Below are 12,471 nucleotides of genomic sequence, written 5' to 3'. Positions count from 1 at the left end.
AGTACATCCCTTTCTTTCTCTAGAATTTCCCCATTTTTGTCTTGGATTTAATTTTCTTCATTTTTTATCGTTCTTTTGCTGTTATAGTACTGTAGTTCACAAACCTGAGACCTGCCATTTTTGTAAGTGCAGTTATTTGCTGAAGAGTACAGGGAAATTTATCTTGGCTGTTGCATCTTTATACTGTAGATGTTACACTGATTTAGTGGCAATCAGAATTCAGGTAGTGTGAGGCGTTCTGATAGGCAGATCTTCTCTTGTCAGTTGTGATATCACCTCTTTCTTTTGTTTGATAGCTGAATCTGGTTTTAAATAAAAACGTAGGATTCTCTCATTAGTCTTTTTAAAGGCAAGAATAACTCCACTAAAAAAACAGCCATCCATTCTCGGAAGGAAATAGAGAAAAACTCTCGGATTCTGGAATGTCGGTTTAATGATGTTTGGCGAAACACACAAGGAGGTGCTGTGGAAATATGTTTTTAACCTTCCTGCTTGAGTAGTTTACCTGCGAGAAAGAGACACAACAGTCCACTCAAGCCACTTTCTTTTCCAAGCTGTAAGTGACAGAGAGAGTATTTACTAAGTCTTATTTTTATTGATCAGCATGGGCTTGCTAAAGAGGTTCCTTTAAATGGATAAACACTTAATGAGGGCGGCCTGCAAATAACTTGACAAATTTACTGGAGCTTCACAAAACCTTCTGTTTATCCCCCTCCCTCCCCTACCCCTTGTATTAGAGACCACAGCGGGCTGAGCTTTGTCACAGAACAGGGTGCACCAGCGAAAATGAGGTGTTACTCAATGGCCTTGTGATGAACTGAAAGGGGAACTTTTTTCGGAGTTAGAAAGAATCAGCATTGATGAGTGCCTTTCAAACCACAATAAATGTAAAATGTACACAGTAATTCTTAAAATCTCCAATTTATGTCACAAAATAGACTAAATTTCCAGGTACGCACAGCGCCATAGTCTGCTATTCAGAATTAAGCAACAAAATGTCCGGTGATATGATGCAGCCCTATGACATTGTAAATAAGAACATTCTGTGGTGAAACGTTTCCTGCACAACCTGTACTTCTTCGCTCGTACGTCACGTGACATTAGTCATTCTGAAGACTAGTGAGCAGGAAGGGCCGCATCATGTCGCAATCTGTGGGAACTCGAACGCGGGTTTGCGTCAACACGGCGGCTCACAGTACTTTCACAACGTTTGCGATTTTGTGCTCAATTCCAGATTTGTCCATTTCTTCTATAGCGTCAACAAATTAATTTTGTTTCCGAGATTTAGTAACCGGTCTGAGAAATAGGGACTGTAGTTCCTCTTTCATAAAGACTGTGCCTCCACTTCCATGGGGTTTGATTTTAAGGCCGAGGCTGAGGGTTAATGTTTGGGGTGTGTATGTGGGGGGTGAATCAGAAGTAGTGTGAGGCGTTCCTGATAGGCAGTTAAACATGATACCAGGTCAGGGATTATTGTGCAGGGTGTTGTGGTGGTGGTGGAGGGGGAGTATGGTGGAATTGATATGAATTCACTCTTTGTTTCAGCCAAGCCTATGCTGTGAGTGCAAAACCCAACCGGCAGGGCTTTTGGGAATCTCAGGAGAGGGAGAATTCCTGAAGTGCTCGGAGGGTTTTCCCACAAGCCAGGACAGAGATTTTAGGGTTGTCAATTACAGAGCAAAGCATAAAAAATTTGCCGGAGACTGGGTCAAAGTTCCCTTTTGGGGGAGGAGGGGGGGACTGTGGTGGGAAGGGAGAGGGGGGTCGAGAGGAGTTTTGGGGGAGCATCCTGAAGAAGGACTTTCCTGCCCTCTGACTTCTTTATGGCACAAAGTGAAAAAGGACTGCAGTGCAACTCCAGCCCTTACATTGTACAGTAAGTAACTTAAGTATTGTTTAATGGTGTCATTGTAAAAGAGATTGTGACAGTTTTATTTTGTATGTTTTACAATGGTTTTCCTTTCCAGGTTTTCCTGTTTAAACAGACTGCATTTTGAGGCAGATACGGTATAAAATATGTGGTTGGGGGGTTTCTTCTATACTTTGTGTAACAATCATTTCCAATTTGTAAGATGAGACTCTCAAAAGTCCAGTACACGTCCTTTGGAACCCTCTTTGGAAGTTTATTGTTCTGGATTCATTGAAAGATTTCTCAAGTGTTAAAACATTAATGCACAAAAACATTATAATTTTAATATTATAATGACAAATGCAGATGAAGTTATATTATTACACTTAGATTAAATTATAAAAGTACTAGTTTTATGAGAGTTTGAGGTCAGCACCTAATACAACCATTATATGAATGGTCCACATAATGCATTTCCACTGCAGAATCCTGTCCTGTTTAAATGGAGACACATATTTCTCTCTACACAACTGTGGCTGCAGTACATTTATAATGCTGACAGTCTTTTTCAGTCCCTGAGTGATTTGCCAGAGGAGTTCCCTAATATTAAAGTTTATGTCTGGTCCACTTCATGTTTGGTGTTGCCACTATTGTGTTATCAGTGTTTCTCCTTTTAATTGGGCAGTTGTAATTATATTTCCATTCTTTTTCCTCTTAACATTTAATGTCATTGATACTTTTTAATTAATGAATTCTTAAAACAGTGTTAAAGGGGAACTGCAGTCTCAGACCAGCTATTAAATCTTGGTAACACAATACATTCAGTGATGTGCTAGAAAAATGTACACATTTTGAATTAAGATCAAAATCCTGAACTTTGTGAAAGTGCTGTAATTCGCCATGCTGTCTCAAACTCGCATTGGAGCTTCCACGAATTGCGATGTGATGTGGCCCCTACCTGCTCACTAGTCACCGTACTGACTAATGTAATGCAATCTACGAGCAAATAAGTACAGGCTGTGTGGCAGACATTTCTCCGCAGACAAGTAGTAAGTAGTATTTGTCCATAAAACGGTCTATTGGATTAAAAGATGTATTCACAAGCCTGATTGTTTGCAAGGTGATAGGACCACATCACATCACTGTACATTTTGTTGCCTCATTCTGAATCACAGAACATGGTGCTGTACATACAGTACCTGGAAACTGAGTCTATTTTGAAATGAAAATTGGAGGTTTTACCAGTTACTGTGTACATTGAACTTTTATTGCAGTTTGAAGTGCACTCATCAATGCTGATTCTTTCTAACCCTGAAATATGAAAATAGCATTGCAGTTTTCGTTTAAGATTTGGGTTTTTCCATTGAAAACTATTTTATTTTGTAATATTTGTTTGTAATGTCATCATATTATCCTTTTCGACATAATTTTTAACAGTAATGTTAGATGAGTAATTGGCACATTTGCACAGTACTTTGTATGTGTACTTTTTGCTGTGTCCTTGAATGGAATGCTGTACTACATGTCCTGTAAAATAGACCGTTAGTATGCTAGGTTTGTTGGGCTCTTTATTCCTGATTGCAGCTGGTCTTGTGTGGCCTCAGACATAACAACTGCTTTCACAAATGCCAGCTTTCACTTGACCCAAGATTGCTAGTGTTATATCTGAAGGAATTTATGGTATGAAGTTCAAAATAACCCAATTTTTACTCAGTCCTCTATAGAATATGTGGATATGTTTTAAAAGGCTGCATCATTTTACAAACCTATCAGTCCATCCTGTTGAATATTGATACATTTTATATAACCAAGAAAGGAGGCTCTCTCATTTGTAATTTAATGTAGTGTTAATAAAGTGTTGCAACTGAGGAGCTTAGCCCTCAATGACACTGCATTGAAACAAGATGAAACCTCTGGCAAGAAAGCACACAAGCGGCATCGTTTCTCAGAGGCTCATGTCTAAATATTTATTATGGGACTAACCTCTAAAAAATTCTAATGTTTAGATTTTTTTTCTGTCCTCCATAATTTTCGTTTACTTAGGCCCTGTCTGGAAATCTTGACCTTTTGTGAAAAATGGAACGCAGTGACCAAAATGTCAAAACCATAATCTCCTGCTTCATGCAAGTGCAAGAGCATTTGCAAAACCAAAAGCCCCAATGTATTTATAACTGTATGCAAGTGCTAAGAAAACATCATTTAAAAAGGTGGTTGCTAAGGAACTCTGGTGATTTGGGATGATTTATCTTGACTGTATAACCCTTGGAGCTGTCGTCACTGTGTTTATGCGCTATTGTTACTGTGAAGTCAGGAATGGATTTTTATACACCCATATTTCAATTAACATTTGTTTCATGTCTTTAGAGAGCTTTCTTTCTTTTGCTTAATGCTTAATTATTTTGGAATATTACAGAAGTACGCAGGACCCTAACAGCATTTCCATTGTACACAGAATGCAGTCTTGTACAAATAAAATGACATTTTAATTTTGTTATCCATCCTCAGGGGTTCAGTGTAAAGACATTGAGACATTTTTGTTTAATTTTGAATTGTACGTTGGCTGTAGATATGATAGGCCGCCACAGGAGTGGCCAGCAAATAGCAGTGGGAGAAATGGAGGGCCTGACAGGTATTGTCTGCTCCAATGTTTTTGACTCTGCAGCGGTACTGTTACTAGTGCCTTACATTTTGGCCCACTGTCCACCACTACCATGAGTTCTTTCAAACCCCGTGATCGTTACTGCATTATGATGGTTTCATATGTAGAGCAGGGGGGGTCCTCAGTCTTCATCCTGGAGGCCTGGTGTGTCTGAAGGTTTTCCAGGGTTTACTACAGCAGCAGCACCCAAGGGACTGGGAAATGCTGAAAAATGGTCAATTTAAGCCAATAATTATTTGGTTAAGAGCACAGCTGGACTGAAAACCCAGAGAGACACCAGCTCTCCAGTACCAGGTTTAGGGAACCCTAATGTATTGAGATGAACAAAACATGGTGCATAATAGTGCATAATAAGCACTGCCTTTGTAGAATTATTTGAAAGAAAGGAGACTTGTAGTAATTTTTCTGTCACGTTTACAGACTGGTTTTAGATTAAGACATTTTTCTACAGATTGGGGAAAACACTTGAAACCATCACAACAGTGGCTTGAACTGACGCCGCGATGTCAGCGCAAATCAGTAAAGTTGAGCCTGTCAATGTAATTAATCCCTTTGTGGTGCTGAAAAGAATCCTGATTGCAGTGTTCAACTTGTTTCATCGCTTTCTCGCACTTATCCATAAACAGCGCCAGCCAAAGGAAGACCCTTTTAATCAGATCACCAAGCAGAAATCAAAATGCCCTCTTCATGTGGAATTGTTAGTCCTTGCTGCTTTGATCACATTTCTCATAGTTCTCAATATGGATTGCGGATATGAATTTGTTCAGATCAGAGATCTCCCCTTGTATTTTAAAAAGATAGTGTTGGTGCAATGAGCATACATTTTCTAGTGTTTTGCCAAATAAGAATAGGATTTATTTCCAAATCTTTGTTAGTGTTGGGATTCCCTTTTTTAGCTCAGTACTGTTTATTGCTAGGCTTCTTCCCTGAAACTACGGAACTTGTTACAATTAACCATCATGCCATTACCAAGTTTATGTTCAAGGGAAGTGAAAGACCTACTGATGTTCCTTAGGGAGTGGTGGGTGTATATGGTGGCAGACCTCCCCCTCCACACCCACACACGTTTGAACCCTTGAAAATGACCTGAAGTACAGGAGGATGGCGTGATCACCCCAATTAGAAACAAAAATAGTGGATTGTTGCGTGAAGATAAAATGGTAACGTAGTCATGCTTTTCCTGTGAAGTGTTGCAGTGATCATCCATGAGCATTTGGGTATGTCTGACTCCCATGGTTCCCTGAACCCTAGGATACCCAGAACCGCATTGTTCAATGGGGAAGAAAGAAAGAAATTGAGTCCTAGAAACTCTCATTGAGAATCCAGTCAGATTTCATTCAGATGGTGAGACACCTACCACTTAAACCCTGAAACAAAGCATGTGATTTTGGGTGGAAGCACCAGAGGTGATCCCAAACCGCAGATATTTCCAGTCCAGCTGGTCACAAGCTTTCTTGGTGTCCCGTGGAAGAACAATAGAAGGGGAGACAATTTATGTTGCCATGTGTATTTAAGGTAGAAGAGGCAACAGAAATGATCAGATGCAAAGGCCCCCTTAAATAAAGTCTGGCTGAACTTGGTGTGCTATTTTGGACGTGGAGGTCAGCAGACAGCTAGGCATCAGAGCAATTCAGAGAGATGATCTTGCATAAGTGTGGGATCTTTTTTTTTTAAATAGTAGGTTAATACAACCATTCTAGCCCTTTCTCAGTGGCAGTATATGTCATGCCATGCAGAAGGAGAGCAAATTAAGTTGGAAAGGTGGATAAAAGTTAGATGGAATGCCAGTTGAATTAACCTTTTGAGGTAAACTGGAGCCCCCAACTCGTCATGCATGGCCACATGATCTAAAGCATAACCATTGTTGCTTATTCCATCTCGCCTTACCTAGAAGGTACCAAAAAATATTCTGGTAAAGATACAGTAAGTTTTTGGAACAGTCAACGCAGTGGATTTTAAGGAGACTGCAGTGTGTTTTTCTTCTGTATTACTGTCCCAGCCTAGAGTGTAGGCCACTTGCTTTGCCTTGTTTAGCAGCTGGTGGTTCACCGATTATCATATATTATGATAAGCGTGGTAAAAGCCAGAAGCATCACAGACACTTCTTCAACATAAAAGCAATGCTCTTGGATGGATAGGGCTATGTACTGTTATTTATTGCTTGAGCTGTGCTGACAATTAAAGCATATGGCATCGAGAAACTGGGATCTATATTTAAATAACTTTAAAAGCTACATTTTTGTGATTACGTTGCCCTCCACATATGGCAGGCACACTTGGGGAAAATTATTGCCTTGAACCGGTTTGTTTGATCACAGCAATTTTTGTTTGTGAGAGACCAATCTCATTCAGATAGAGATACAGTTTCACTTTGGACTAGTACCTGGCATTGTCATCTGAGGCTGTTTAAATGATCTTGTTGTAGGAGTCTGCAACTCCGCTCCTGGAAAGCTGTAACAGGATTTCTCTGCAGCCTGAAATTGTCAGTGAGCAAAGACCTAGAAAAAGTATATCGACTCCCTTCTGATCAAGCACCTGATTGATTCAGTTAAGTCATTCTGAGCTCGGCTGGAAGTAAAACCAGAAGGCGCCGTGGTTCTCCAGGACTGGAGTTGCAGATCCCTGATCTCTTGTGATTGAACTAGAAAGTGGGGGGACTTTGGACACGGGACACAGGCCTTTGCACCTTGAACAAAAAGGTATCCTCTGTTTCGTTTGTTTAAGTTAGAAGGATTTTTTGTGCCGAGTAATGATATTCTTATAGGAAAGGCTGTGTGGTGCACAAAACATCCATTAAAATGAAGTCAATAACAGCCCACAGCTTTAATTTCGGCTGTCGGATAGCTGCTGTAACATAGCTTGTGATTCTGATGTCACCACTGAGCAATTTGCTAGAGCTGGCCCAGATGGAGGCATTGCAGTTGCTTTTTACCTACTAACCCAATGTTAATAGAAGCATAATTGAGAGTGCTAGCAGTCCCAGCTAGATCAAGTTACTTCTCTGGCGAAGTGTGTACAAAGCTTGTGTTGTGCCATAATATCCTGCAGGGCCATTAAATCAGTTTTCAGGTTTTGTTGAATAGACAAAAAAAAAGGACATACAGTACTGACACAGCAAAGGAGCTAAATACTGCTTCCCGTATCAAAAAAAGAAAACTGTGAATGTTAAGATTTCTGAGTTGTCTTTTGGAAGTATTTTAGGCAAATTTAAGATGGTTGCTGGGTATGAATGGCCTGCTTTCGGTGCGCTAAGAAGCAAGGGAACATTTATGATGTTTCTGAGGCGGGGGTATCGTGTTTGGTCTGTTAACTTTATTCCAAAGATATCTTAATAAAAAACTTAACAAGAACTCTACTCTGTTATGTAAGTATAATGAGACATGTGTGAGTTCTTTTTAAAAAACACCAAAAGTGCAGATTTCATACGATGGCTTTTCTTTTTATCAGCTGTCAAATACTGTAGTTTACCCGATATCACTAACACAAATAGCGTGTTTGGGATGAAGTCTTTTCATTCACGGGTTTGACCTTGGGGATCTGATCAAGAGAAAAAAAAGACCTCTCTGCTGTATGAGTTCGGTGCCCTGGAGGGTTCTCAGAGCCGAGAAGGGGCTGGGAACTTTGTGCTGCAAAGAAATATAAAAATTGCCAATTGAGGACAGACATTTTTGTAAACGTCTCCTCACAATACAGGTCAGCGCAGCTGGTGACCTCCAGGCGGCTCAGTCTGGGCGGGGGGAGGGGGCTGTGAGTGGCCACGCAGGAAAACCCCAGGCTCCCCGATGGGCTCTTTTCAGGGCCTCTGCTGCCTGATCAAATGGGATATGACGGCTGTGAAGGGCTTTCGCTGTCCCAGTCTCGCAGATTGATCAGTATTATTTAGCCCCGGTAAAGTTGGAGAGTTCCCTTAAAACTGGTGCAACGCCTTTTTGCAGCTTTTGTATTCTGGACCTTGTCCAATATTATAATAATAATAATTCTGTATGTGTCTCATTTCATGCTTACCTATTCAGCTCTAAAAAGTGGGAATTAAAAGATGTTCATGCGGAGGCCAACAAGTTTTATAAAGGAAAGTAAAATGATGGAAAAGTGTCCTCATTTCTAGCTGATAATTTTAAGGCCTGATTTGTGTATGAGTAGATGATTACGTAAAGGTTTTTACTTTTATAACAGAAGCACAGATGGGCCCATATTAGTGGCAGGGCTTTATGCCAAATCACAGTTTTGCACTTTTTTTTTCCCTTGGTAAAAGAATGTGTTCCGCCAGTTGGGAATACTTAATACAAATTTCACACCTTATCGTCCCGGCATCTGTGTGCTTGCTGCAGCCTAGCGAGTGAATGCAACCTGGGAAGTTTCTCAGAACTTCTGAGCAGAACCTCGATGCCCATTTTGTTTCCCAGTCAAGAACATGAATTCTTGTCTTGATGACATGATTTAACATACTCCATGTTCACCAAGGGGTGACCTACAGGTATTACAGGTGTAAGAGTTTCTCCTTTCATAATGAAAGTGGAACTTGGTGTCGTGCTTTTCAGCTTCACCTTTCACCATTGGTGTTTTGAACCTGATGAAGACCAACATTAACAATGTGCTCTCTTTTCCCCCCTGAAGGTCTTCTGCCTGTGACAGATGTGTGCCATAGATTTTGTCATGAGAACAGAGATCTCTTTTGGTTTATTGATTAATTGAAATGTAATTAGCCTACCAAGTGATCTTTTTCTTTTCTGCCACTAATGCCTTCTTAATGATTTTTGTACGACTGGCGGGGGAATTCATTGCGGCTAACCCTATTTGGGAGTTCATGCCCATTTGAACATCTGCCTCAACCATTATTTTGCTTTTGCGTTTTTTTTTTGTGTTTTGTGCTGTTAAAAAAGTAGCTTATTAAAAAAAAGCTTTGAGGACCTCTTTTGGATGGAATGAATGATATTTTCCTTGTCATTATAAACAGAGTTTATGACTCTACGTGTGTTTCTCCCAGGAAATGTGCTTCATGGAACTCTCTCTTTTGGCGGTGTTATTAACACTATTAACACTTGTTTTATAGTGTTATTGTTTATCCACATGGTTTTGGAGAATGAGAATTGGCTCAGATGTTCTATTTGGGATTAAGGAAATAGGAAATAATAGAAATACTAATCTGGCCTTTACGCTCTGCTTTTAACGTGCTAATGTAATAATTTAAACATACTACTTTTTAAGCTGTACACTGTGAAATTACACTTCGTTGGAAAAACGTTACATTAATGGCATCTAATTTATTATATCGAATTGGACATTATTTTGAACACCTCTCCCCAAGGGGTGGGACAAAATAAGAGTGTAAATAGATCTTTGAGCAGTGAACTGGGTGGCAATCGTCTAGAAGTTGTCCTTCACCCTAGATTTCATTGTGGAAGGCAGTCCAAAATGTGTGGCAGGAAAAACTGGGCCTAAGCTGGTGGTGTGGTGTCCCATTACATGTGGAAAGTGAAAGCTGCATCTCCAATCACTGGTACTTCACAGAGCGACAAGGTTTGGGGGCTAGCACACCACCAGAGAAAACCCCTTGGAAGAGTGCTTGATGAATTATGTATGTCTGTTGATTTTATTATAATTGCATTTTCTGCATAATAAACCTAATGGTCAGCCCCTTAATGGTATATGTGCAGATTGTAGGCATACCATTCATCCATTACCAGGAAGCTACTTATTCCTAGTGGGGGTTGTGACATCCAAGTGACTATCCTGGCAGCACAGGGTACAAGGCAGGGCTACACCCTGAACAGGATAGGATACCAGTCGACTGTATGACAGGCACCCTCACACACGTAAGCACACTGGACTATTTTAACAATGTCTCACCGCTAACAACCACATCACCATGCAAACCTTAATACTTTATATCAAAAAAAGGACTTCAAATACAGGGTCAGTCTAAATGCCGTCGCCAAATTTGACAGTTTATTACAAATGAATTACAGTACATGGGTTACTGTGGCAAAAAAGGTTTCAAGCAAAAGCGTAAATATCAAAGTTTCTAACAGTTACCTTACAATCCTGTGCCATCTGTGGAGGAGAAAACAAAACTTTAGTGAAATAATTGGCATTTATATTTGTCGACAACATTTTGACTCGGCCTGTATATAGGAAATGTAAATGTAACTCTTAAAGTTCCTGTCCCAAGGCGTACATACTGTACACCTACTGTATTTAGTAACCTTATAGGAAACTTTGTTGAAAATCTGAACTAGTGGCAACTCCTTATATCCCAGGGTTTCAAAATTTTAGAACTGGAGAAGGGATAACATTTAAGAGGATTGAATGAGTTTTGTACACCAAACCTACACATATTGTACATGTATGTCTAGGACTGAATGGATAAAAGTGCGTTAAGGATTTAGATGTAGTTATTAAATATATGTGTTCACGTTACTCTCATGACTATATTGAATTAATTGAATAAATCATTAATCGTGCAGGAAACCCAGCCTATGACACAGCACTTTGCAATACCCTGGAAACAAATGTGTGATGAACATTGTACGATTCTTGTGTTTGTGCCATTCTTTTTCTTTTTAACAGAATTCACATTTCACCTCTTGATATTTTTTGAAGTTATCTTGTTTTACATTGTGGTCCGCTCTACATTTGTCACTCTGATGAAACATGCTTCAACAGAAATATATAAAACTACTTGGAGCCATTTGTATAGTTGTGTGTAGTTACAGCTTTTGTGTTAACTTGGGCAGTGCCAAAAGCTTTTTGAAAGATAATGAGCCATTGTATCTGCCCGCTGATTCAGTTCAGTTTTCAAAGACTTCTCTTGCTTTCTTCTAAAAATTCAGTGTTGTCTTGAAATAGATTTATTTCAAAATAGTAATATAACTATCTTTTCTTCTCCTGCCAGGAAAGCCTACCAATTTAGCTTACCAAACATGATGACATTACCTTGTTCTTTAACCGCCTTGGTTTAATAATAGAAAAATAGCATCAGTATAGCATCACCACACCTGTTGCTGTGGTGTGGGCGAAGTCTGATGGAACGGGTTGGTTTCAGCTGAAATAAAATAAGAAATGACTATCAAATTGTTCGCCTAGACAAAGTCTAACTTCGTTTTCAGCTTGTAGTGTCTGTCAATGTAACTTTCTTTATGATGGCTTTTCAAGACTGTACATACTGTGCTCTGTGTAAATTTGAAAGCTGCAAGTCAATGTTATTGGTGAGTTCCAGATTCCAGTGTTCATCACTGAACCAGCATGAATGCACTTCTGCTTAACCTGTCAAGCTAATCAATACTTGGCTGTTCCTGCAACAAACAGCCTTCATTTAAACTTTGTTGCTTTGCATTGAATACCAGGACATTGATTCAATAACACATCAACCATAGCCCTTTCCTTTTGTTAGGTTGAAGCAAAACTTTTCATTGTTGGTACTGATATGACGGGTGGGTTGTCTCTTATTGTAGAAGAACCAACAGTTCTTCTATGGGGTGAAGAAAGCACGTGTTGTAATTAGGCAATGTGGATTTCAGGCCGGTACAATATTCTTCTGTTTTCAGTGAAACTATTGCTCTTCCTAAAGTAAAGCCATGATTTTCTGGTATAAGAGATGATTCTAAAGTAGGAGGAATTACAAATGCTACAAGCAGGAAAAAAATTCTAATATACTTCAAAGTATATTTTGTATATACACTTTACAAACAACATCTTATGTAAAAGTGCAGAATATTTAACAAATATTTTTTTTAATTTGTGATGAATTGATCTTACAAGACTGTGACACTGACTTTGACTGTTATATAAGCACTAAATCGCCTCATTAATTAGAGGATGATTGCACCCAAGTGATGGGATGAATTAACCTGTTGACTGTTACTTCTGAAAAATGTTTTTTTTATTTACATTTTCTAGACAAGCCAAGTAAACGTCAGGAAGGAAAAAGTCGCAGGAAGGGACCGGTATGTACTGCTAATGAAGA

The 12,471-nt window shown here is 39.4% G+C and overlaps 1 protein-coding gene across 5 annotated transcripts in view; it reads left to right on the top strand.

Annotated features, from left to right (window-relative positions):
- The window catches only part of LOC102686012 (solute carrier family 45 member 3), a 39,137-nt gene that overhangs the window by 8,304 nt on the left and 18,362 nt on the right, over positions 1 to 12,471 (top strand). For 2 of the 5 annotated variants that reach the window (XM_069192081.1, XM_069192082.1), the window contains exon 2: positions 12,405 to 12,451. The exons of 1 other annotated variant lie outside the window; for it this stretch is intronic. The gene's annotated coding sequence lies outside the window, so the exon portion shown is untranslated. Of the gene's footprint in view, positions 1 to 1,044; positions 1,877 to 7,103; positions 7,208 to 12,404; positions 12,452 to 12,471 lie in introns of those variants that run through there. 2 more of the 5 variants (XM_069192083.1, XM_069192084.1) reach the window with 2 other exon arrangements.

Source organism: Lepisosteus oculatus, chromosome 7 (assembly GCF_040954835.1).
Source record: "Lepisosteus oculatus isolate fLepOcu1 chromosome 7, fLepOcu1.hap2, whole genome shotgun sequence".
NCBI classification, from domain to species: Eukaryota; Metazoa; Chordata; class Actinopteri; order Semionotiformes; family Lepisosteidae; genus Lepisosteus; species Lepisosteus oculatus.
Note: the sequence above shows the minus strand (reverse complement) of the source record. Positions and strands in the feature narration are given on the sequence as shown.